Source organism: Hypanus sabinus, chromosome 15 (genome assembly GCF_030144855.1).
Source record: "Hypanus sabinus isolate sHypSab1 chromosome 15, sHypSab1.hap1, whole genome shotgun sequence".
Taxonomy (NCBI): domain Eukaryota; kingdom Metazoa; phylum Chordata; class Chondrichthyes; order Myliobatiformes; family Dasyatidae; genus Hypanus; species Hypanus sabinus.
The window spans coordinates 67179889-67207033 of NC_082720.1; the positions used below are offsets into that span (position 1 = coordinate 67179889).

Consider the following 27145-nt stretch of genomic DNA (forward strand, 5'->3'; position numbering starts at 1 on the left):
TGTACAAGTAGGGAGTGATCTTTTTTTTACAACAGATTCATTGATTTATGACAATAAAATCAGGCTTATGAGGCATTATGTAGGTAAACCATTTTTCTCAGTATGAATCAAATTGTTCCAGCTCATGATTAACAAATGCTGTTATCTTCTCCATTTTGAAAATGTCCATTGTAATTTCCATCCATGTCTTTAAAGTTGGGCTCTCCTGTGATAACCATTTCCTAGTAAGAGTCTTTTTACCAGCCACCAACAGTATATTCATTAAATATTTATCTCTTTTCAACCATTCTTGAGGTACATATCCAAAATATATGGTCTTACTTTCTAATGGTATTTCATATTTAAAGATGTCTTGTAGTGCATTGTGTAGCCCCCTCCAATAGTCTTTGATAACAGGGCAGTCCCAAAAAATATGATAATGATTTGTATTTTGGTTTCCACAATTTCTCCAGCAAACAGAGAGGTTACTATCATAATGGGATTTCTGAGAGGGTGTAATAAAATATCTTATCAAGTTTTTCCATTCAAACTCCCTCCATTTCTGTGAACTGGTACACTTCCATTGATACCTCCATATTGTTGTCCATTCTTCCTCAGATATAATTATCCCTCCTTTCTTCTCCCATTTTGTTTCAATGTATGAAGTCAAATGTGCTTTAAGATTTGACAACCCCTTATACACGCTTGAAATGATTCTACTACCATTATCTGAACTATATGCTTTTCTAAAGAGCTCTATCAAGCATGTACTTGCCTTGGTTAAATTTTTAAGCATCTTATTAACATATTGTCGCATCTGTAAATATCAATAAAAATCTTGTTTTTCTAATAAGTGTTTCTCTTTAAGCATTTCAAAACTGAACAGTGTTCCTTCTTTCATTATGTTGCAAAGAACTGTTATTCCTTTAGCTGTCCAGTCCTTAAATCTAGCATCCAATTTATTTGATGTAAAATCCGAGTGATATGCACACTGTTTAAGAATTGCAATATCTCCCTCTAGATTATATTCTTTTATAGTACCTTTGCAGGTTGTTATCAGCCAAAATTGCTTGTATGGGGATGGGAAGTACCCGCTCCTCAATGTTTTTCCATTGAGCGTCATGTGGTGGGTTGCTTCAACATATCACAGCTCTCAACTGTGCTGCAAAATAATCATCTCTAAGAGATGGTAGGCCCCCTCCCCCCTTTTCCTTTGCTAATTGCAAAGTTTTGAGAAGAACTCTAGGCCTTTTACCCTGCCAAATATACCTTGATTGCATCTTGTTCCATTCATTGAATTGATTTTGATTAATCTCTATTGGTAGGGTCTGAGAGAGATATAACAGTCTGGGCAGTATATTCATTTTAATAGACTCAATCCTTGAACTGAGACTGAAAAAAGGAATCAGGTTCCATCTTGCCACATCTTCCTTAATTTTTTTATATAAAGGCTGATAATTACATTCTGATAATTTTGCCAAATCTTTTGGCATAATGATGCCCAAATATTTGAAAGACTCTGTTTGCCATGCCCAGGGATATCTACTTCAATTTTCTTGGTGGGCAATAGTAATATGAAAGTAATTGGGTTTTATCTATGTTGATCTTGTATCCTGATAATTGACCATTTTGTTCAAAGGATTGCATCAATTTAGGTAAAGAGTATGTTGGTTGCCCTAGGTAGATCAAAATGTCATCCACATAACAAGCCAATTTATGCTCCGTCCCGTTAATAGTAATTCCCCTGATATCTTCATTTTGTCTGATGTATTGAGCTAATGGTTCCAGATATAAGGCGAAGAGTAGTGGTGACCATGCACAACCCTGTCTCGTGCCCCTTTCTAGGGTAAAACAATTTGATAAATATCCATTGATTTTAATCCTAGCAGTAGGATTGTCATACAGTGTCTGTATAGTTTTAATAATTGTGTCTTGGAAACCAAATCTATGTAAAACTCTGCAAAGAAAATTCCAATTAACCGAATCAAATGCCTTTTCAGCGTCCAAGCTTATCGCTATTGCTTTGATTTTATTTTTTTGTATATGATCCATAATGTGAAGTGTCCTTCATATATTGTCTTGTGTCTGGCATTGTTGTATAAAACTATCTGATCATTATGTATCAGTATGGGTAATCCAGTGTTCTATTCCAATCAATTCTGGCCAACTCCTTTCTCTGTAATTCCCTACATTCCACTGTAATATTGATACATCTGACTTTAGCTTCACTTTCTCAAATTTCAGAATGAATTCAATCATATCATGTTTTCTTGTCCCTAAGATTATTTTACCTGAAATTCTCTCATCAGTCTTGTTTCATTGCACAACATCCAGTCCAGAATAGTTGATTCCCAAGTGGGCTGAACCACTAGCTGCTCTAAAAAGCCATCGTGTAGGCACTCTAGAAATTCCCCCTCCTGTAATCCAGCAACAACCTGATTTTCACAATCTTCCTGCATATTGATGTCCCCTATGACTATTGTAACTTTGCCCTTTTGGGATGTATTTTTGAGTCTCCCATTGTAATTTGTAGGCCACATCCTTACTACTCTTTGGGGGTCTCTATCCATATTCCATCAGGTTCTTTTTACCCTTGCAGTTCCTTAACTCTATCCACAATGATTCAATACCTTTCAACTCTATGTCACATCTTTCTAATGATTTGAGTTCATTTTTTATCAATAGAACAATGTCACCCCTTTTGCCTTCCTGCCTTCCTGCCTGTCTTTTTGAATGTATCCTTGAACATTAAGCTCCCAGCTATAATCTTCTTTCAGCCATGATTCAGAGATGCCTACAACATCATACCTGCCAATCTGCAACCGTGCTGGAAGTTTGTCTACCTTATTCCATACTGCACGCATTCAGATACAGTACCTTCAGTCCTGCTTTCACCCTTTCCACATTTATAAAGTCAGGTGTGTAAAAAGGGCCGGAAGGATCACTGGGGACCCGAGTCACCCCAACCACAAACTGTTCCAGCTGCTACCATCCAGGAAACGGTACCGCAGCATAAAAGCCAGGACCAACGGGCTCCAGGACAGCTTCTTCTACCAGGCCATCTGACTGCTTAATTCATGCTGACGTGATTGTATTTTAATGTTATAGTAACTATCCTATTATACATAATATTTTTTCAAATTACTATAATTGCACATTGCATATTTAGATGGTCATAATGTAAAGAATTTTGCTCCTCATGTATATGAAGGATATAAATAATAAAGTCAATTCAAGGCAATTCAATTTTTTTCCACCTTTTCTGTCGCAACTTATCTTGTTGACTGCAATTTTGCTCTATCAACAACTTCTCTTAACTACACATTGCCTCTGTTTGCAAACCAGCTACCCCCCTTCAGCAGTACTATCTGCCTTTCCTACAATACTTCTTGCATTGAAATATAGGCAACTCAGGACACTAGTTGCAACATGCACAAACTTTTGATTCTTGACTTTATCTGAGCTCTTACCGACATCTGCCTCCACAACTTCTCCACTAACTGTTCTAGCACTCTGGTTCCCACCCCCCTGCAACTCTAGTTTAAACCCCACCGTGCAGCATTAACAAACCTTCCCACTTGAATATTAATCCCCTTTGAGTTCAGGTGCAAATTGTCCCTTCTGTACAGGTCCCACATTCCCTGGAAGAGAGCCCAATGATCCAAAAATCTTATGCCCACCCTCCTACACCAACTCCTTAGCCACATCTTCAACTGTATAATCTTCCTAGTTTTGGCCTCACTAGCACAAGGCAATCCTTGGAAGTCCTGCCCTTTCACTTAGCACCTAACTCCCTGAACTCACTTTGCTGAACGTCATCACTTGTTCTACCCATGTCATTGGTACCTACATGGACCACAAATTCTGGCTGTTCACCATCCCACTTAAGAATGCTGAGAACTTGATCAGAGATGTCCTGGGCCCTGGCACCCGGGAAGCAAGATACCATATGGAAATATTGTTCTTGCCCACACAACATTATGTCTCTTTCAATAACTAAAGAATCATCACAGTGTGCCTCTTCTTTCCTCTTGTCTCCTGAGTCACAGAGGCAGATTCAATGCCCGAGACCTGACCACTGTGATTTTCCTCTGTTAGGTCATCCTCGCCGATATTATCCAAAGTGACATACCTGTTGTTGAGGGGATAGGCACAAGGGTACTCTGCACTGACTCCTCAACCCTTTTCCCCTTCCCAACTGTCACCAGTTTCCTCTGTCCTTACCTTGGGCATAACTACTTCTCTATATATCACCCTCTCAGCATCCCGAACAATCTGGAGTTCATCCAGTTTCAGCTCCCACTAAATGTGGTTTGTTAGAAGCTGCAGCCGGATACACTTCTCGCAGTTATAGTTGTCAGGAACACCTGAGGACTCCCTGCCTTCCCACACGATGAGCATTCAACTAACCTGCCTGACATTTCTACTGTCCTCGCTGAGCAGATATAAAGAAGCAAAGGAAGAAAGTAACTTGAATTTTTCTTTTGTTTGCTTTCTCTGAGTGAAGCCTCTCTTCGATGAAGCCTCGAAGAGCTAAGGTCTCAAGATCACCACTCTGACTGCCTATTCCAATGGCAGCCACTGTGCTTGGTCCTGCCTTCCACTAGTTTACTCTAAACACCAACTGGTCGCTGCTCAAAGCTCATTATTACCACCAGGTCCAGCTGCTGCCTTTTTCTCCTTGGGCAGAAAACCTCATTGAAGTCCGCCTCCCCCTCCAAATTTCCGATGTCCATATTGGCTATCAGGAGAAGAAAAAATTTAGAGTTGTATACTTTGATAAATAAATGAACCTTTGAATCTTTTGAATGCCATATTCCTGAAAACATGATGTCAGTAGAACAAAGACAATTATCTGTGTTGTTGGCTCCTCATTAGCTCACATAAACTCAAAAAGACTTTTGACTAGCGGCCAATATGGACATCAGAAATTTGGAGGGGGAGGTGGACTTCAATGACACGTCCGTCTTAAAAGTCCTGCGCCAGCTCTTCACTCTGTTCGGATATCCCTGCTATATCCACAGTGATAGAGGGTCCTCCTTTATGAGTGATGAGCTGTGCCAGTACCTGCTGGCTAGGGGTATTGCTACTAGTAGGACCATGAGCTATAATCCCCTGGAGAATGGACAGGTGGAGAGGGAGAATGCCACTGTGTGGAAGGCCACACTCTTAGCCCTTAGGTCAAAGGGACTGCCGGTCTCTCGTTGGCAGGAGGTCCTCCCAGAGGCACTCCACTCTATCCGCTCCCTGTTATGCACATCCACCAATGCCACCCCTCATGAGCAACTCTTTTCTTTTCCCAGGAAGTCTGCCACTGGGACCACCCTACCGGCTTGTCTGATGTCCCCAGGGCCAGTGCTGCTCTGGAAACATGTGAGGAGCAATAAATACTCCCTGATGGTCGAGAGGGTTCACTTACTTCATGCGAAACCCCAGTATGCCTACATGGTCTTACCTGATGGGCGGGAGGACACGGTCTCCGTCCGCGACCTGGCACCGCACCTGCAGGAGCAGCAGACCACTACCCCGAACACTCCACGGTGACTATGTGACTATGAACCCCATACCCACCGATGTATATATATATACCCACGAAACCCCGCGCACACTCCCCTCTCAGCCGAGGCCTGCGCCCACACCAAGCCCTAAGCAGACTCCTCAAGACACTCCCATACGGGGCACCAGGCACATGCATGAGGGATCACTGATGCCTAACGGGCTGGCACCTCAAGTCAGGCCGGAGCCAGCACAACCACCGTCACCGGTGCAATCACCACCGGTGCTACGTAGATCACAGTGACAGATTCGACCACCTGATAGACTTAATCTGTAAATATACTTGTGAGAAACTTCGCCCCGTGGGGACTCTCTTTTAAAACTAAGGGGGGGGGGGGGTGAATGTGGTAAACTATGTGTATACCTGTTTGGACATGCCCCTCTGCTGACAGCTCCTGTGGCTCCTCCCACAGACCCCTGTATAAAGGCGATTGGAGGCCCTGCTCCTCCCTCAGTCTCCAAGATGTTGTGGTCACTTTTCCAGCTAATAAAAGCCTATCGTTCACCTCCCATCTCCGAGAGTTATTGATGGTGCTTCAACCTTATGTTTTCCGCTAAGGGAAAGCTCTGAATCTCGGAGAGAAGCTCTGATTAACACAAAAGGATTGCACCATGGAAAACCAGCAATGCTGCCGGATGTCACATCCCAACATCACGCCTGCTCCTCTTGGAATCTTTCACGCCCAGGGTATATTCTTAAGAAGAGATTTTATTTTGTCAGTTAATATGTGGACTTCTTTCTCAGCATCACTGCATGGGTATGCTTTGTCCTCAGATAGTTTACTTGTTATGTCTATGAGTTTTCAGTCTGTATTGCAGGTGTCTCATTTGGGATCACGGGGATTGTTAAGCTCTCTTTGTGTTTATCACTTTTCACTAATTTAGAATAATTTAATTAGCACGAGATTTTCTATGTCCAGAATTCCTATGTCCGCCAAGGTGCATGCGTGCCAATCTCTCTCTGCTGGGTCACAAGGACAACCACAAGGGTTCCTTGTCAGCTGAAACTCATACTGAGTTCTTCAGTGTATCGTGCATGATTTCAGTTTGTCAAGATTCTGCAGTTTGCTGAGCTCTTGTTAGTTTTTTCTTAAGTTCTGTGATAAATCTTAAGTTTTATTTTAATTGTCCAAGTCTCTGTGATTCCAGCATTTGAGTTTACCAGTGACCCTCACAGAAACAAAGCAGTTAAGAAAGGTTCCAAGGAGATGGGTGAAACGTGGGCGGGTAGGACTGGCTCAGATGGACATCTTGATTGTTTCATTTGTCTTTAAAGCTGCAGCACAGAAACAGGCACTTCTGGCCCAACAAGTCCTTGCTGCTCTGTTATACCTGTGTGACACTGTAAGGTGTGTGTACATTCTTCCTGTAAACCTCCGGGTGCTCTGGTTTCCTCCCACTGTGTGAAGATGAACTGGTTACTGGCTTAATTGGTTATTGTAAATTGTCCTGTGATTAGGCTAGGGTTAAATAGGTGGGTTGTTGGTAGGTGCAGCTCACTGGGCCAGAAGATCCAGTCCCACATTGTATCTCAAAATAAATAAAGTACAAAATAAACAGTTAATGTTTTGGACCAAAACCCACAACAGTTTGTGATTTTAACGTATATCTAGATGTGCGAGCAGATAAACATCTCATGGAAAAGGATGAGCTGTTATTACCTGATAACTGAAATGGATAATGACAACTTTGTGAATGGAAATTTATATAATGCTTTTCAAGATAGCACAAAGTAATTCAAGTTAATGCTTTATGTACTTATTGAGTGGAATAGGCTCTTCCAGCCCTTCGAGCTGCTCCAGCCAGCAACCCCAGATTTAACCCTAGCCTAATCATGGGACAGTTTACAATGACCAATTAACCTACCAACTGGTACGTCTTTGGACTATAGGAGGAAACCAGAGCACCTGGAGGAAACTTACACAGTTACAGGGAAGAAGTAGAAACTCCTTACAGAGGACATGAGAATTGAACCCTGGTCACTGGTAATGTAAAGGATTGTGCCTAACCACTAGGCTACTGTGCCACCCAGTTTTGAAGTGTAAATACTGCTATTTAGGGAAAATGGTCCTAGAAATTTCCAGCAAGGAGCAATGAGATGATTGTCTGGTTGTTCATTTTTTATTGTGTTAGTTGAGGAAGAACAGCTACTGAAAAACATTCTCTCATTTTGATGTTGCCCTGGGAACTCTCTAGACAATAGAAGATCAAATAAATGTCTTATTCAAAAGAGCAGCCTAGCTAATGAAAGATAAGAGGAGAGCTTGACAACATGACAAACAAGACTCAGCAAATGACTCACAGGGTATTAACAAACTTCCTGCCTTCTATTTTTGGACAGATGAACAACACTGATGTCACTTATCAGTCATAGGGACGTGGAGGTGTATTGGCATTCACACAATGTTAATGCAAGCCTGGGATTTCCATCATAATTTCAAAGAATTTGGATGGAAAAGGAAATTCTCAGCGATGCAAAATATTAGCTAAGTATTGTACCGGAAGAAAGTGTTTCATTTTGAAATTTCTAGCACATCTTCATACTTTTAACATTCCGCAAGGTGAACAGATGACATGTTTGTTGGTCTAAGTGGTGGTTTAGATGTTTTTCTTGAATGTAATTGAACGGAGAAAATCTTAGGAGACTCTAAACTCATTCTTATCTGTCAGTTGATTGGTCAAAAAGAGTCTATGACATTACAGCACAGTATGAGTTTTAACAACATAGCTTTAATAAATAAATGATTATATAAAATATGCAACAAATATTATGATCGATAACTTCTCTCCCAATTCCTAAACTAAATAAAACAAAATAATATTAAATCCAGTCATTTTTGCAACGCATCACAGGCTTTGGCGGTGGTTACATTCACTTATGAACAATTGTGTCTGTTTACTTTCAGAAGCAATTTTCTTTATTCATTTTCTAGTCCTTAGTATCGTTTTCAGAAATTTCTTAAATTCCTTCAGGTATGTAGATGCAAGCACTCTTTCAGTTTTCTTGCAGTACACAGCGATAGAGCCTTCTTCCTATAGAGGAGACATCTAGATAATTGTCTAGACATTGCAATGCATAAACAATATTTAACTTAGCATAATGCAATCAAAGATCAAAACAATACAAAGTAAAATGTGTAATAACAAACATTTCCAGAATGGGATTGGGAATTTTGTGTGTGGATGCATGGAAAATGTGTATGATTTACTTTTGGTTTCATACATAATGTGAGAAAACAAGCAATGTACATCTGAAGCCTTCATGAAATGAAGTGGGACATCCAGGTCCAGAAAATGGCAGGTATCAGGCTGCCACAAACATGCGAGGAACATAACTGTGAGCTCTAGCTTAGACTCATATCCAAGTTCTCTCCAAAAAAGCATATTGGAGACTATCATCATTCAGTTGCTAATATTGAAGCTTCTGCTGTAGTTTGGAAAAGCACTGTGTCAGAAAGAATCACTATTACTTAGTTAACCTTCTCCCTTATCATGGAGGTTTTTGCCTCACTAGATAATATAGAGTCATGAAATCAGAAACAGTCCCTTCAGCCTATCTATTCCATGCCAAACTATTACTCTGCCTAATCCCAGCAACGTGCAGCCAGACCATAGCCTACCATCCATATATTTATCCAAATTTCTCTTAAATGTTGAAATCGAACTCATATTCATCATTTCTTGTGGACAACTTGTCCCACACATTCACTGTCTTCTGAAGCTCCCATTCAGATTTCCCTTAAACATTTCACCTTTCAACCTTAACCCATGACCTCAGTTGAAAATCCTACCTATACCCTTCATAATTTTATTTACTGAACCTCAAGCAAATGTAATATAATTTGAAATGCTATCTTTAATTTTACTTATAAGTTTGATCTTTGAGCGGGGAATTGCAGTGGGAATAACAATCCAAGTGTATGTTTGACGCATAGCACAAGGTGTAGATATATTTAAGTTTCCTTGTGTCAAAATCAGAATCGGGTTTATTATCATAGTCATATATATGATGTGAGGTTTATTGTTTTTTGACAGGAGTTCAGTGCAAAGACATAATGCAAAAGAATGAGTAATAACATAGTTTTCATGGGTTCATAGACCATGCAGAAATCTAATGATGGAGGGGGAGAAGCTGTTCTAGAATCATTGAACGTGGCTCTTCAGAATTCTGTATCTCATTCCTGATGGTAGGAAAGAGAAGAGGGTGTGTTCTGTATGGTGAGGGTCCTTAATGATAGGTGCTACCTTGAGGATGTTCTAAATAGTGGGGAGGTGTGCTTGTGTGCATTTGCTTCTGTATCTGCCTGTGTATTTACATTTTTATGTGTATGTGTATGACTGTGTGGATGTGTCAGCATTGAAGAACAGAGAGAGAAGTCGGATGATATCCGGATTATTTTATCAAGCTATTGTATTATGCAGCAGGGAAGTAAGCCCTTTTGACCAAACAAGCTATCTCAGATTGTCCCGTATGCCTGTATTTCATCCATGTTTCTCTAAATTTTTCCAATCCTTGTACCTACCCAAATATCTTTTAGACCTTGTAACTGTACTTGCCTGTAATACTTCTTCTGGCAGTTCATTCCATATACCTATCACCTTCTGGGTGAAGAACTTTAAATATTTCACCTTTCATCTTAAACCTTCAATTTCAGACACCCCTACCCTAGGAAATTGATCTGTGGTTACCTGTCCAATCTATGTCCCTATGATTTTATTAATCTCTATATGGTTTATAAAATCCTCATTCTTCTTCATTCTTCTTCACTCCAGAAAAAACATCCCCAACATATCCAGTCTATCCTTCTAACTCCAGCCATCTAGTCCTGGGAACTTTGCTTTGATTTGTGTTTTTTGCTCTCTCTAGCTTAAACTCATTCTTCCTGTATTGTGATCACCAGAAATGCACAGATTATTCCAAATGAGATCTCATATCATCGTGCATAGCTATAACAAGAAATTCTATCTAGAGGCAAAGAGTCATTGAACACTACAGCACAGGAACAAGCCCTCTGCTCATCTAGTCCATGCCAAACTATTATTCTGCCTAGTCTCATCAGCTTGCACCTAGATCATAGTCCTCCATATCCCTCCCATTCATGTGCTTATCCAAACCTCGACTAAATGTTGAAATCAAGCCCACATCCACCACTTCCACTGGCAGCTCATTCCACACTGTCACAACCCTCTGTGTGAAGAAGTTCTCTCCCATATTCCCCTTAAATATTTCAGCTTTCACCTAAACCTATGATCTCTAGTTCTAGGCTCACCCAGCCTCAGTGGAAAAAGCCTGCTTGCATTTACTTTACCTGCACTCCTAATAAGCTTGTACACTTCTACCAAGTTTCCCCTCTTTGACCTGTATTGCAGGGAATAAAGTCGGGTACGTAATACTCTGACAGGTGAAGGAATGTGCGCCAGATGCCTTCTTGATCACTTTGTCTACCAGTATTAATAATTCCATCAAACTATGTAATTGTATCCTATCACTGTTCTACAACACTCAAAGGGCCTGCCATTCACATTAAATGTCCTGTCCTGGTGCTTCCCAAAATGCATCATTTTCCACTTGTCCAAGTTAAATTTCATCTGCCATTCCTTTGCTAATTTTCCCAGTTATGATAACATAACTGTTATGTTATGAAAACTTCCTTCACTTTCCACTGAATCAGCAATTTTGATGACATCTGTAAATATACTAATGATATGAGCTATATTCAAGTCCTGTAGAAAAAAAGTTTAGAAAAAAAGAGAAGGGATCTTCAATGAAAATTGAAAGACTCAAATAGAGTGGACATTGAGAGGATGCTTCCAATGGTGGTGGAGTCTTAGATCAAAGGGCACAGCTTCAGAATACAAGGCAAAATTTTCTCTTAAGGAAACTATGCTCACTTAAGGTTCTTTTATCATGTGCCTCCAAATACACAGAAACCCCATGCTTACTAATAGACTCTAGCATCTTGTGAAGTCAAACTAACGAGCCTAAATTTCCTATCTTTTGCTTCCCTCCCTTTATAAATAGTGAAGTGTCATTTACAATTTTTCAACTTTCGGGAACCATTCCAGAATTTAGTAATTCTTGGAAGATCACCACTAATACCTCTAAAATCTTCAGCTGCATCTTTCAGAACCCTGAGGTATAGTCCATCGGGTCCAGGTCACTTATCTCCCTACAGACCTTTCAGCTTCCCAAGTGCTTTCTCCTTAGTGATAACTGTACTCTCTTTTGCCGCCTGTTACTCTGAAAATTCTGGCATACTGCTGGTGTCTTCCACAATGAAGACTGACGCAAAATACTTATTGTGTTTGTCCACCATTTCTTTGTCACTTGTTACTACCACTCCAGCGTAATTTTCCAGTGGTCCAATATCCAATCTTGGTTACCGCTTTATTATATCCAAAAAAAAATTGCCTATTGTCTAGCTTACTAATATTTTTATCTCCCTAGTGTCTTTTTAGTTGCATTTTCTTTTAAAAACATCACAGTCCTCTAGATTCCCACTATTTCTGGCTATGTTGTATGATATCCCTTTTGCTTTTATGCTGTCTTTGGCTTCCCCTGACAGTTGTCCCATCCTCCCTTTAGAGTGCATCCTCTTCTTTGCGATGAACTGATCCTACCTCTTGCATAATTGCTCCCAGAACACTCGACCATTGAGACTTTGCCATCATCCCTGCTAGTGTCCCCTCCCATCAACTTTGGCCAACTCCTTTCTCATTCCTTAGTAGTTACCTTTATTCCACTGTAATATTGACACATCTTGTTTTATCTTCTCTCTCTCAAACTGCAGGGTAAATTCTATCATTTTATGATCACTGCCTCCCAAGGGTTCCTTTACCATAGGCTCCCTCATCAAATCTGGTTCATTACACAACACCCATCCAGAATTGCCTCTTCTCTAGTGATCTCAACCACAAGCTGCTCTAAAGAACATTTAGTAGGCATTCTACCAATTCTTTCTCTTGGGATCCAGTGCCAATCTCATTCTCCTAAGCTAGCTGCATATTGAAATCCCCTATATAATATTGCCCTTTTTACATGCTTTTTTCTATCTCCTATTCTTAATGCTGCCTATAAGGACTCTACATCTTCTGTCATTTCACTTTAAGGATATAATTATTTCACTTCATTTTTACCAACAGATTTTGCTCTGCCTGTTCTTTTGATATGATGCTTATCACTGGATGTTAAGCTTCCAGCTTTTATCTTCTTTCAGCCATGAGTCAGTGTTGTTTACCATGTCATAACTACACTACAAAATCAACTACCTTACTATTAAAACTGTGTGCATTTGAGTATAACACCTTCAGTCCTGTATTCATCACCCTTTTCAACTTTGTCTCAATGTTACCAGAAGTTAAATTCCTATCTCTTTCTAAACTTTGAATTTTTCTTTTATTCTGGAGACTTCTGTAACCTCTACTTCACTCTCTTTCCCTTTTCCTTTATCCTTACTTTTCCAAACTGTTGAACTCGCCACCTTACTATTTAGTTTAAAGCCTTATCTACAGACCTAGTTATGCAATTTGCCAAGACCCTAGTCCCAGCACTGTTCAGGTAGAGCCCACCACATTGGAACAGCCCCCTTCTTCCCCAATATTGGTGCCAATATTCCACAAATTCAAACCCACTTCTGAAACACCAATCTTTTCGCTCTCTACCCTTATTAACACTGTGCAAAATTGCACGTGGCTCCACGTGCAATTACCTTCTTGGTTGTTTTGTTTTGATTTTGTCCGTAGTTGCTTCAATTCCCTCAGATGAACATCTTTCCATGTCTTTCCTATGTTATTGGTTACCATATGGACCACAACAGCTGGCTGACAGAGTTGTGTCTATTCTCCTGATTATATTGTTCCCGTTTAGAGCTGCAGCTTTCTTTTCTCCCAGAACTTGATTGGCTCCCTGAACCACAGTTCTACAGTTCAATTGCTTATACTTCCTTCAGCCCTCACCCTCGTCACTGCAGGGGTCACAATCCGAGCAACACACACAAAATGCTGGAGGAACTCAGTGGGCCAGGGAGCATCTATGGAAAAGAGTAAAGAGTCTATGTTTTGGGCTGAGATCCTTCATCAGGATACCATCTTAGCTCTGTTTGGGAAACTCAAAGTCCTCCAGAATAACTCTGGGATCCCCCTACCTGCCTCAGTTGCTTACATGCACTTGCTCCTGATCACACACTGAATTTGAAGCCATTAATCTAACAAGTCTGACTGCCTCCTGAAACACAGTGTCTAGGTAATTCTTCCCACTCTGATTAATTGCAGATCATTACTTTGAGCCCGAGTTCTTCAAACAGCTGACACTTGCTGCAGATATAGTTACCAGGAACCACAATGGGTGCACCAGCTCCTACATCATACAGCTACAGCACATAATTTGATCCTGCATCCCTATTTTATTTAATTTCTTGTATTTTTGTGTCTTTTTAGTTATATAAAACTAATACTAAAAAAGCAGTTCTTACCTGTTACTCAACTGTGCCTGTCTCCAAAGCCTCTTAAGCCAATAAGCCAGCTCCCCACTCTAACTCTGCTCACACAAACAATGGGTTGTTCCCACAATGGCCACTTTGCTTAAACTTAACTTCTCCTTATTGGCTCAAGTGAAATGCACATGCAACAAAACTTGGTGGTTTTTAATGGTTCCCACTAATGCTCGGATTTCACTCTGCAAAGTGAAGGATTATTTTACTTGTTGGCCGAAAGCCACTTCTACTGTGCTAGTCATCAACTGGGCCATTTCAAGAATTCAGCAGCTCTTTGCCATTGGTTGCCTTGTGTGCCAGGGTACTGGTGTCCAGTTTTAGGTGATTTACTTTGTCTCCAGGCACTCAACTTCACCCTGAAGTCTCAACCAGTACTTCAGAACCATTGGGAAAGAATGCTGCAGATATAGTTGGAGGTGGGCAGGCCTCATGCACACTTAGCCAAGTATCTGTTTGTTGAATGTTTAGTTTTGGAGTTGGGGAGACTTAATGAGGTACCTGTTGAGTTTGAAATGTTATTGAATGTTTAGTATCATAGATAGTGTGTCTTTGGTGGCTTGGATGTTTGGTCAAATGTTTTACTGTTCATAAAATAATGACTTGTGTGCTTATTCATAATCAATGACTTCTGTCTCACTTATCAAACCCGTGAACCTGCTTCGTTGTGACACACTCTTGCAGCTCCACCCTGAAGGTGAATGTGGGGAGTTTAATGGGGTTCTAAGGTAATTGGAGTGTGGAATTGCTGTCTGAAAGGGTGGCGGAGGCAGATTTTCTTACACAATTTAAGCAGCATCTGGTCAATAGCTTGTACTGCCAAGGCATGGAAGGCCAAGGGTGTAATGAATGTTAATGGGATTGGTGCAGATTAGTACAATGATCAGCATAAAGATGATGGGCTAAAGAGCTTGCTTCTGTTCTATACGACACTAATTGTGCACTTTTGAAGGGTTGCAATTCAGCTTTAGCACAAGCATGTAATATTGTTTAGACACATCAAAAAGAGTGTATTCCGATTTCTAGACTCATTCCTTTCATTGTCCAATGTTTAATGTCACTTGAAGGATCATGTCAAATACTTACTTTGTTAATCTTCAATGCCGCTAAGTTCGTGAGTATGATGTCCTTAACATCCAGGGGTATATTGTTGTTCTTGCTTTTTATCGCCTTAGAAAATATATCAATTGAAGTACTCATGCAATCATTAGACTGGGGAGAAGGATAAATAAAATGTTTCTGTTAGAAAATAATCAACTAGGCTTCCTTCTACTTTATGAGGATTACTCAAATGATTTAATCATACAAACAAATAAAATATTTCATCAAAATTTAAAACAGGAATTGTTGGAAATACTCAACTGTTCAGGCTGCATTTGTGAGAAGAGAGACAAAATTAACATTTCAGCTTAAATCTCCTTCATTAGAACTGGCAAAGTGAGAAAAGACATTCATAAATCTGCAGGAGAGCAGAGAAGACTTTATGTATTCCGTAGGGTAAAACATAGCTTTGGTCAGACCACACTTGGAGTATTCTGAACAGTTTTGAGCCTCTTATCTAAGAAAGGCTGTGGAGAGGATCCAGAGGAGTTTCATGGGAATGATCCTGGGAATAAAAAGAGTAATGTATGAAGAGTATTTGATGGTCCTGGACTTGTACTCAGTGGAGTTCAGAAGAATACATGGGGGAGGGTGGGAAATCTCATTAAAATTTATCCAATATTGAAAGGCCTCGACCAAGTGGCTCTGGAGAGGACTTTTCCTCAAGTGGGGGACCCAAGAGCACATCCCCAGAATGATAGGACATCCTTTTAGAATAAAGAAGAAGAGAAATTTCTTCTGCCAGGTGTGGTGAATCTGTGAACTTCAATGCTACAGATTGTTGTGGAGGCCAGGTCATTGGGGATAGTTAAAGCAGAGGTCGACACATTCTTGATTAGAAAGATTGTCAAAAGTTATGGGGAGAAGGTAGGAGAAAGCTGTGGGGGGGGGGGGGGGTTAAAAATCAGCCATGGTGGAGCATACCCAATGGGCTGAATGGCCTAATTCTGCACCTATATCTTGTCATCTCATAAATTGTCAGGAGCAACAAATAAGATGCTAGAGGAACTCAATGGGCCAGACAGAATCTGTACTGGGAGAAAGGCAATTGTCAACACAATTCATGTCAAGACCGTTCATCAAGACCGGAGGTTCTCTGTGGTCCCTGGACCCCTCAGCTAATAGTATGGATCCATGACATAAAGAAGGTTGGGAAACCCTGAGCTAGACTGAAAGAGTAGAGGGAAGAATAGACCTAGCATAGAAATGTGCATAGAAGGAGTGAAATAAGAACTACCTGGTAATAGGTGGATCCAAGTGAGGAAGGGTAATAGACAGAAGGAAGAAGGGAAAATGGAAATCATGACAAACGCTGGGAGCTGATGATGAGAGGCAACAAAGAAACTGAAGCATGGAACCAAATGAGGGAGGTGGGAAGGACAGATGGGTAAAGTGGGAGGAGGGGATCCTGTGGAAGGAAGGTGTGGGTGATGACTAGAATGGGCAGAGGAGAGTAAAGGAACAGGGTGAAGGTATGGATGGAATTGGGTAGATCAGGAAGATAGAGATAAAAGTGATAGAATGGAAGCAGTTAAGCTGAAATTGGAGAATTCAATGTTCATGCCAGCAGACTGTAGACTAACTGGACAGAAAATGGGATGCTGTTCCTTTAGTTTGCATTTCTGGTACACCTCCTCCTCCCGTGGTCACTGTCCTTTCCTATCGTGATCCCTCTTTTTCAACCCTTTACCTCTTCCATCTATCACCTCCCAGCTTCTCACTTAATCCTTTCTCGCTCACAATCACACCTGTCCCCTCACCTGGCTTCCCCTAACTCCTGTCAGCTTCTACTCCTTCTCCTCCCACGACTTACTTACTCTGGATTCTTCCCCTTCCTTTCAAGTCCTGATGATGTACCTTGGCTCGAAACATTGACTGTTTATTCCTCTCCATATATGAGTCCCTCCAGCACTTTGCGTATTTTGACTTGCTTATATTTTTTTTTACCCCTTTTCTTGCCACGGTCAATATGACCTGCCAGGCATGTCTTCCTGTTCTTTCTTTTGCAGATCCTACTTTCTGTTGACTACGTCTTACTCTATAATTAGTGCCATTTACACACTGAGCAGATAAATTCATTTCAAAGGTTCATTTTATCATCAAAGTACATATGCAGAATACAGCTCTAAGATTAGTCTTCTCTAGATATCCATAAAATGCAGAAAACCATAGAAATAGTTGAAAGAAAGACATGAATCCCTCCCTCCACACAAAACAAAAAGAAACAAAATCTCACAAACCCCAACCCCACCCTCCCACACAAATACTAACAGATCACCCATATGCAGAAACAGCAACAAGAACATCAAATCCCAAGCCCTCAGCCCACCCTCGGCAACAATAAAGAAAGAGTGATAACAGAAAAAGAACATAGAACTGAAAGAGGCCAATATGAACTATTGTTAGTTTGAATTACAGTCCTGAATAAATCTCAGAATTTTGATGACATCTCCAAGAGCAGCAACTCGAACCAGGTTTTCCCATGGTCACCCTTGTTTTATGGTATAAGAGACTCATTCACCTTCCAGCTTTACATATTTATTTTAACTCCTTCTCAGTTCTGTTGAATGGTCTTTGGCCTGAAATGTTAGCTGTTTCCCTGCCTTGGATGCTGCCTGATCTGCTGAGTATTTCCAATATTCCTTTTGATTAGGTTTCTGGCATCTGCAGATGTCTTTTTGATATACAAGTTATAAGACTATAAAACCATAAGAGATAGAAGCAAAATTAGGCCATTTGGCACATCAAATCTTCTCCACCATTTCATCATAGCTGATCCACTTCACTCTCAACCCCAGTCACCTGCCTTGTCCCTGTGTCTCTTTATGTCCTGATTAATGAAAAACCAATCAGCCTTTGCCTTAAATATACATAAAGACTTGGCCTCCACCCATGGCAACTAATTCTGCAGATTTACCACTCTCTGGCCAAAGAAATTCCACCTCATTTCCTTTATAAATAGACATCCTTTTATACTTAACTGTGTCTTCTGGTCTTAGACTCAACCATCATTCTCTCCACATCCACTTTATTAAGGCCTTTCAACATTCAATGGGTTTCAATGAGATTCCCCCCCCCCCCATTCTTCTGAATTCCAACGACTTTAGGCCCAGAACCATCAAATGTTCCTCATATGATAAGCCTTTCAATCATGGAATTATTTTCATGAACCTCCTTTGAACCAACTCCACATCCTTTTCATGGGGATAAGGGGACCAATACGACTTTCAGTACACTATGTGAGACCTCCCCAGTGCTTTATAAAGCCTCAGCATTACATCCTTACCCATCAAGATCCCATAACAAGCAAAAGTCAGTATGAGTTGTAAATCAAGTTTAAGTTCAAGTTCAAGTTTATTGTCATTCAACCATATTCCTCCAAACAAACATTCCTCTGGACCAAAGAAACACACACAAAATGCTGGAGTAACTCAGCAGGTCAGGCAGCATCTATGGAAATGAACAAACAGTCGATGTTTCAGGCCAAACCTCTTCTTCAGGACTGGAAAACAAGAGGGAATACTCCAGAATAAAAAGGAGGAGGAGTGGAAGGAAGCTAACTAAAAGATGATAGCTGAAGCCAAGTGGGTGGGAAAGGTAAAGGGCTGGGGAAGAAGGAAAGGGCACCAGGGGAAGATGATAGGCAGGATAGAAGAGATAAGAGGCCAGAGTGGGAAATAGAATAAAAGCAAAAGATGTAGGAATTTTCTTTCCCTGGAGAAATTGATATTCATGAAAGGAAGGGGGAAGATGCTAGAATAAATAGGTGGGGGTGGGGAAGGAGGCTAACTGGAATGTGACAAGTGAAGCCAAGTGGGTGGGAAGGGTTAAGGGCTGGAGAAGAAGGGATCTAATAGGAGTAGGCTCTGAATCATAGGAGAAAAGAAAGGAAGAGGGGACCCAGCGGGAATGATAGGCAGGTGAGAAGAGATAAAAGGCCAGGGTGGGGAATAAAAGAGAGGAGGGGAGGGAAAAAAAACTGTTTTACCAGAAGGAGAAATCGATATTATACCATTAGGTTGCAGATTAACCAGATGGAATATAAGGTGTTGCTCCTCAAACCTGAAGGTGGCCTCATTCTTGGCAGAAGAGGTGACCATGGACTGACATGTTGGAATGGTAATGGGAATCAGAATTGGTCCTCTGAATCAAGTTGCACAGCAAAGTAGGCACAGCTCACATGCAAACACATGAAGTAATGTTACTGCAAATAAATTAACAAATTATAAGGTGCATTTATGACACCTTAAAAAGGAGATCCACATACAAATCCGATATTAATAAAAAGGGAAGTTCTGGTGATTCAAGACAATATTTAAGAAGAGTGAAAGTTATTGTTTTAAGTTGATGTTCTTTCATTGGAAGCATGAATAAACAAGTGTATTTTAAGTGAAAATCCAAAAAAAACTTGCAGATGCCGTGTGTATCCCTTCTGTAAACATTTATTACCTTCCCCAATTATTTCTTGGATAGGAAGGAATTTCTGAGACTAATGTGAAGAGAGACCTAGGCAAGGATGATAAGGACCCACATGCTAGAACATCTGAGACTAAAATCAAGACCTGATGCAAGACTGAGTTGAGAACAGGGTTCTAAACTAGACACTAGATGAGAATCCAAAATACAGCTGATGATTGAACACTGAAACTCAGTTCAGTTGCTTTTTAAATATTAAAATCCTGTCACCAAAACATGGTTGCCAATTAGCGCGGCGGGTCTGAACCTTTAAAGGGGCCACCCTAGCTATCCATATTTCGGAGAGTCAGAGAGTCAGAGCGTCCCAACCCCAGAAAGATGGGACAGTCGTGTGCTAGATAGGTCCTAGTTCTCAAAGAATCAAACCTATTGTGAAAAACTGATCCAATCACCTCTTTCACATTTCATACTCATTCACACTATTAAACCCTCAAGTTCTACCGCTTCTGCTATTGTCACTTTAATATTTTTTGCACTACTTCACTTTCACTGTAATGTTCTCGCTATACTGTTGTTTTTGCACTCTGCTGCATTAGTTGTTATTTAGGGCTTGCTCTACTCTGTGAGCTTCACACAACCAAGGAATTTCACTGCATGCTATTTGACTGTATTTGACCATAAACTAATATAACCTGAACTGATTGGTGAATGAGATAAATATTATTAAGGGTTACTTTTCAGAATCAAACATATTGATTAACTGAGCATATGTCTTGGCAATTCAGTATTTTGAGCTCTACATCTGTGCAGCACAGACACCATTAATTGTTTATACTGATCACAACCCTTTGGTATTCTTGGCTAACATGAAAAATAAAAATAGGAAGTTATTAAGTTGGAGTCTATTGTTACAGGAATTCAATACTAAAATGCAACATGTAAAGGGGAGTGATAATGTAATTGCAGATTGTTTATCCAGATGTTAATTTGAAAGTGTATCTGTATTATTATTTTTGTAGTTAAGACCACTTCTGTATTTTGTTAAACTCTGTAATTCAGTAATATGCTTTATTAGTTAATTTTCACTCTGGTGAAAATTTCCAGAAGAATGGGGCTGTTATGAGTGATGAACAAACCTGATGGTCAATGGGATGCAGACTTAACCATTCCCAACCCCCTTCCTGAGAACTACGAACTATTGCTGTTGCTATGATGCTCATGAGAGAGAGATAAAGCCCAGGCAAGAACATCTGCTACAGATAAGACAGGGAGAGAGACTGTTGATTTACTGTATTTTGACTCTTCCTGGATTATTTACCTTCCACTACAAGGACTGTACTTAGCTCATTAACATTTCTCAGGAGACAGCAGGAGTGGCCTGATTTGATGGACACAGTCATTCAGAGTTGTTGGATAGCTGAGACCCCGTGAGTGGGGATAAAAGACAGGTCTGGAGAGACACCCTTCAGACACACCAATGGACACTGATTGAGTGTTGTGAACCCACAGAAAGGTGGGGGCTTCGGAGACCAAACCAGGAGATCGGTCAGTAAAGCTCACAGTGTTACAGCAGGGCTGGTGGGGACGTGTGTGTGTCCACTCATGCCAGAGTGACAAGTCCACCACAGAAGAACGGTCTAGCTGAAGACCAGAGGGGTCATAACTGAATGGACACAACGACACGACGGATTAAGAAAGTCACAAAAGGTTTGCCTGCCGCAGCTGTTGCTGTTACATCTCGCTCGCTCTCTCTCTCTCTCTCTCTCTCTCTCCAACAATTTCAATACAACAACCATAACTACTTCAGCATTTATGAACTGAACTCTATAATTTCCTATGACAATTCATTTACCCCTAGACATCGATAGCACTTATTATTGATTATTATTATTCCTACACTTTTAGGTTTATTACTGCTAACTTGTTTTATATGTATATTTGCATTTTTGATATTGTATTTTGTAGTTTACTAATAAACACCTTTAGTTTGGTACCACCAGACTCCAACGGATTCTTCTTTCTCTGCTGGTCTGACACCCAGTTACGGGGTGCATAACACTAAGCATATACAATCAATGACTGTGTCATTAAATGCTGTAATCAAATAGCATGAATTAATCCAATCGTTCAATACATGTATCCATATGGATGGAATATTGCTGTCCAAATATTGTATCCCTGATATTTCTACAGTGCATACAAGTAGCTTTTTGGATGATTGGGTGTTACTTGCTATTGATACCCAGCACACTTCTGTTAGTATAACTTTTACTTGTTACACAGCAGTATAATGAAGTTTTCAGTGTGTTTTAAGCGAATATAAAATAAATTAGTGCTTTCAACCCTTACTATGGTTGCGGAGACATATTCTTTTCCAGATCCTGGCTCAGACTCGGGATGCATGAATGAGCGAGATTTCGACCAGTTAGGATTTCAGAATATCTGGATCCTGGATTGTCAGAGTTTTACTGATTTGAGAGAACAATACTCACATGAAAATTATATCGTATTTACAAATTAATAAAGACTTACATGTTTTGGTACTTGAAGTATCGAAACCTGGGAAAAGAGACAGTATATTCATATTAACATTTTGCCGTGCTGATAAAAAATATGAGTAATTTAAAGAGAATCCAATACAATAGTCTGCTGGTTGTCAGGTCAGCTTGTAACCAATTGCCTCTAAGTCACATTCTGAAGAAGTAAGCACATTAATCTAGACTGGAGCGACTAGTATTGCCTTCCTTCAGGCATCATGGTAAACTGCTTATTGTTTTCCTTATCTTGTGGATTTAAAACATCCCATGCTAGTATTTTGAGGAAGGACAGGGCATTATTCCTGGGAAACACATGCAAGGTGCTGGAGGGACTCAGGAGGTCCAGCAGCATCTATGGAAATGAATGAGGAGTTGACGGTTTGGGCTGAGATCCTTCATCGGTATCTCAGTAGGTCCATAAGGTTCTTGGACAGAAACGTTGACTGTTCATTCATTTGCATAGATGTTACATGAACCACTGAGGTCCCCTAGCATTTTGTATTTGCTACTCTGGATTTCCAGTATCTGTGGAATCTCTTCTGTTACTGTTGCTAGGAAAGTCTATCCTTCAGTTTCCACTGTTAGTGGGTCACATGTCAATAGTTTTATGTTCTGTTTCAGGCATTGTTAAATTATCTGCCACAATTCCTATATCCTAACATACTTCAATAACAATCAAATGGCTGTAAAGCATTTCAAAATTTTATATAAAAAAGGAGGTAAGACACATGAATGCAAACTTTTCAATCCTTCAAAATACTAATGTCAAATTTAACAAACATAATCAAAAAAACCTGCAGATTCTAAAAATATGAAATTAAAGCATAAGTCATGCATGATCTGTAGAAACAGAAATAATGTTTCAAGCTAGAAAATGAGCAGTTTTAAATTATATTGCTCAACAGATGTGAAAAATAAATATAATTGGTAGAGACTAAACTTACCCTGAAGGTTTCTGGCGTCAATTGTTCAATCCGTTTTAAAACTTCAACAATTTTGTTAGCATGGCAGCCAAGAGCATAGCAGGTTAATAAGATCAAACTAATGTAGAACATTTTTGTTAATGAAGGAGATGTTCTTCAACACCGTCTCTTAAGTTATCATTGCATAGGAAGTTAGAATCAAACTTTTTATATCTTCACATCGGAAATGTACCTGTCACTTTCAAACTTATCTCTGAATAGTTGCAGCAGCAAAAATAAACATTCAGCCTTTATGAGTAATATGTTGTCACAGGATTATATTCCATTAACTACGTCATTATTTGCTTGCTGATGCATACATTTATGGTTAAAATAGCATCTTTTTACTTGTTCACAGGATCTGAACAATTATTCAATATCATCCCTGTTGTGAGGAGATAACTTCTCAATCAAACTTCAAACCAAATTTATTATCAAAATGCATATATGTCACCATATACAAACTTGAGATTTGCTTTTTTGTGGGCAATCATAGTAACCACAAGAAGCACCATAGAATCAATGAAAGACCATACCCAACAGAACAGACAATAACCAAAGTGCAAAAATTACAGACTGTGCAAATACAAAAAGAGAGAAAAATAATAATACTGTAAAGAAATAGGCAATAAATATCCAGAACTTGAAATGAAAAGTCCCCAGAGTCAAAGAGGCAGATGGTACCTCTTCACAGTGGTTAAGACATTCCAAGACACTCTGATCAAATTAATCAGTGCCTCTATCTTGCCCCTGCACAGTGAGCTGTAGGCTGTTCTCCAACAGTTCCCACCATGCCTCAGCCGATCATTCTGGCCGTGACTTAACCTGCATTGTCAAAGTGGCTAGGTGAGCTGGTAGTCATGACAGCAGGCCGGAAGGCTGCTCCAGAACCCTGGTCGAAACGGTAGGAGATACAAATGTTTTGGGGTGCCTTCAGCAAGCATGCAGTTTGAAAATAGCAGCAATGTAGCCAGTTGAAGCAGAATGGCTCATCCTGAATCAAACACACTTCCTTTTGGTGTTGAAGGCAGTCACAGTCAGATCCGCCGATGCCACCCTGGTATTCTTTTCCAGCCACTGCCTTGTTCAGGACAACATGTCACCTACAGGAAAACTGGAAGGCAAGCAGAAAGACATAGAGGTTATACACAACTGGAAAGGAAAATGGGGCTGTAAAAACAATGACTTCACACTATTTTTAAAGTTTCTGCCCTCAGGCAATTAATTTGATAGTTATTCCAGTAGAACTCCATTCCCACCCATTCTATTACCTCAGTCACTAGAACTGCAGTGTAAAAACTGTAAACCAGTTTTTATATAGCAGGAATTATGCATTTCTGCAAATGTTATTCCATATCTATAGCTTAACTCTAAATTATTTTATATCATTCTTTATTGTTTGTAATTATAATAAGATGCAAAGTGAATTGGGGGTCCTTTGCAGGATTCCCTAAAGGCTAATTTGTAGGCGGAGTCTGTGGTGAGGAAGGCAATTTTAGCATCCACTTTAAGTCGACTGGAACATAAAAGCAAGGGATGTAATGATAATACTTTATAAAGCACTGGTGAGGCTTCACTTTGAGTATTTTGAGCAGTTTTGCCCCCCTTATTTTAGAAAAGATCTGTTGAAGTTGGAGAGGCTTCAAAGAAAATGATTCCAGGATTGAATGGTTTGTCTTATGAAAAGCATTTGATGGCTATGGGCCCGTATTTACTCGAATTCAGAAGAATGAGGAGTGACCCCACTGGAACCTACCAAATGGTGAAAGGGTGGATGTGGAGAGGATGTCTCCTATGATGTGAGAGACTAAGACCAAAGGACAGCTTCAGAATAGAGGAGCATCCTTTCAGAATGGAAATGAGGAGGAATTCTTTTAGCTAGAGAGTAGTAAATCAGTGGAATTCTTTGCCACAGGCAGCTGTGAAGATCAAGTATTTATGTATATTTAATGGAGAGTTTGTTAGACTCTTGACTAGACAGAGCATGAAGGGATATGGCGAGAAGGCAGGAGATTGGGGCTGAGAGGAAAATTGGATCAGCCATAATGAAATGGCAAAGTAGGCTCAAAGGGCCAAATGGCCTAATACTGCTCCTACATCATTGACCAAAGAGAAGATTGAGGGACTAAAGAAAGTCTGATTGCCTGGTCTGAAGGAGAGTATCATAAGTCTTACGACAACATGGGAAAAGCATACCCAACCTCAGCCATATCCTGACCAATTCCACACAAAATGCTAGAGGAGCTCAGCAAGTCAGCCTGGCAGCATCCATGGAACAAAATAAAGAGTTGACATTTTGGGCTGAGATGAAGGGTTTTTGCCTGAACCATGACTCCTTATTCCCCATCCATATATGCTGCCTGACTTACTTAGTGACTGATGAATCTTGTGGGATGGTTCTCTGAGTAGACCGGCAAAGTCATTCAGCAGAATACTCAAGCAAGTCAAGCAGTATGTTTAACTTTAGTCAGGCAGGGTTGAGCCTGAGGTGAGCGAGTCTAATGCAGCAACTTTACTGGCAGCATCAGCGTGCCACCCTTGCACCACTGTGACCACTGTGGAAACACTTGTGTATGTTAATATAGTGGCTATTTTAATGGACTAGGACCATTGGAAAATCTTGGATCATTGATTAAGAGACATACCAGCATGTCAGCATGGGATGATGTTTATTTTATGAAATATATCAAGAAAACAGCATCTATAATCAGGGACCCACACCACCCAGGACATGCTCTCTTCTCATTGCTGCTATCAGGAAGAAGGTACAGGAGCCTCAAAACTCACACCACCAGGTTTTGGAACAATTATTACCCTTTGACCATAGGCTCTTGAACAAAGGGGATAACTGCACTCAACTTCACTTGCTCCATCATTGAAATGTTCCCACAACCAATGGACCCCCTTTCAAGGACTATTTATCTCACGTTCTCGATATGTATTGCTTATTTATACCATTGTTTCTTCTTTTTGCATTTGCACAGTTTCTTTGACTTCTGCATTCTGATTGATCACCCTAGTTGGCCAATCTTTCACTGATTCTATTATAGTTATATTCTATAGATCTGTTGAGTATTCCCAGAACAAAACAAATCTCAGGGTTGCTTATGGTGACATACATATACTTTGATAATAAATGTACTTTGGACTTTGAACTTTAGAATGCAAAAGTCAGCAGCTCAGCAGCTCAGGCAGCATCTACAGAAGGAAATAATCAGTCAATGTTTCAGTCTGAGACCATTCATCTTAGCCCAAGATGTCCACAATCCCCCTTAGGCAACACTCAACAACAAGAACCAAGACCCTGCTTGGACTGCAGTGAGTGGGTCTGGCCCTCCCCTTCAGATCCTTCCTACATAGTTGAGTCTCACTCTCAAAGCATGCTGCCCTTGTGATGGCTGCAATGAGTACAAGTTGGTTGGCCCCCTCTTTTAGACTGTGCAAAAGGATATAAGGTGCTTAGTGTGGTTTGTCCCGCTTAGCTGTGCATAGAATACCCTCTAATCTATCGGATGTATTGAGGATATCTTCAGAAAGTGAGGCCTCAAAAAGACGACATCCATTACTAAGGACCCCCGTGACTCAGGACATGCTCTCTTCTCCTCACTACCATCAGGGAGGATGGCAGGAGGCTGAAGGCACACATTTAATGTTTTAGGAACAGCTTTTTCACCTCTGCCATCAGATTTCTGAATGGTCCATGGATCCTTAATCAATCCTTTCGCTCTCCCTTCACCCTACTTATTTTATTTATACATTTCTTCTTGTAACTGATAGTATTTTAATGCTATCTGTACTGCTGCCTCTAAATGGAAGTTTCATGAAATAAACCTGATTCTGATTATAAGACAAATATCAAGTGCAGCTGGAAGATCATCTACTCAGTGAAAGATGTACTTTGGTCTGGCCGAAAATTGTTGGTCTTCCATTATAAAAGGATGTCTAAACTTCTGCCATCTGGCATTTTCTAGGAGTAAGTGCTCAGGGATGCACTGAAGAGAATTCAGCCTTTCAAACATTTGAAATTTACATTGTCCTAGGAGGCTACATGATCGCCAATAGTCCTAGGATGGGGGTTAAACAATGTAATAGTTGGCTGTCTTCT

The 27145-nt window shown here is 40.3% G+C and overlaps 1 long non-coding RNA gene across 1 annotated transcript; it reads right to left on the reverse strand.

Annotated features, from left to right (window-relative positions):
* Nucleotides 1-8469: 8469 nt before the first annotated feature.
* On the reverse strand, nucleotides 8470-23136 carry LOC132405182 (uncharacterized). Its single transcript, XR_009515780.1, has 4 exons — nucleotides 23023-23136; nucleotides 22074-22100; nucleotides 15111-15236; nucleotides 8470-8568 (listed from the first exon to the last, which is right to left on the reverse strand). It is a non-coding gene; the product is annotated as an uncharacterized LOC132405182 (long non-coding RNA).
* Between the last annotated feature and the right edge of the window lie 4009 nt (nucleotides 23137-27145).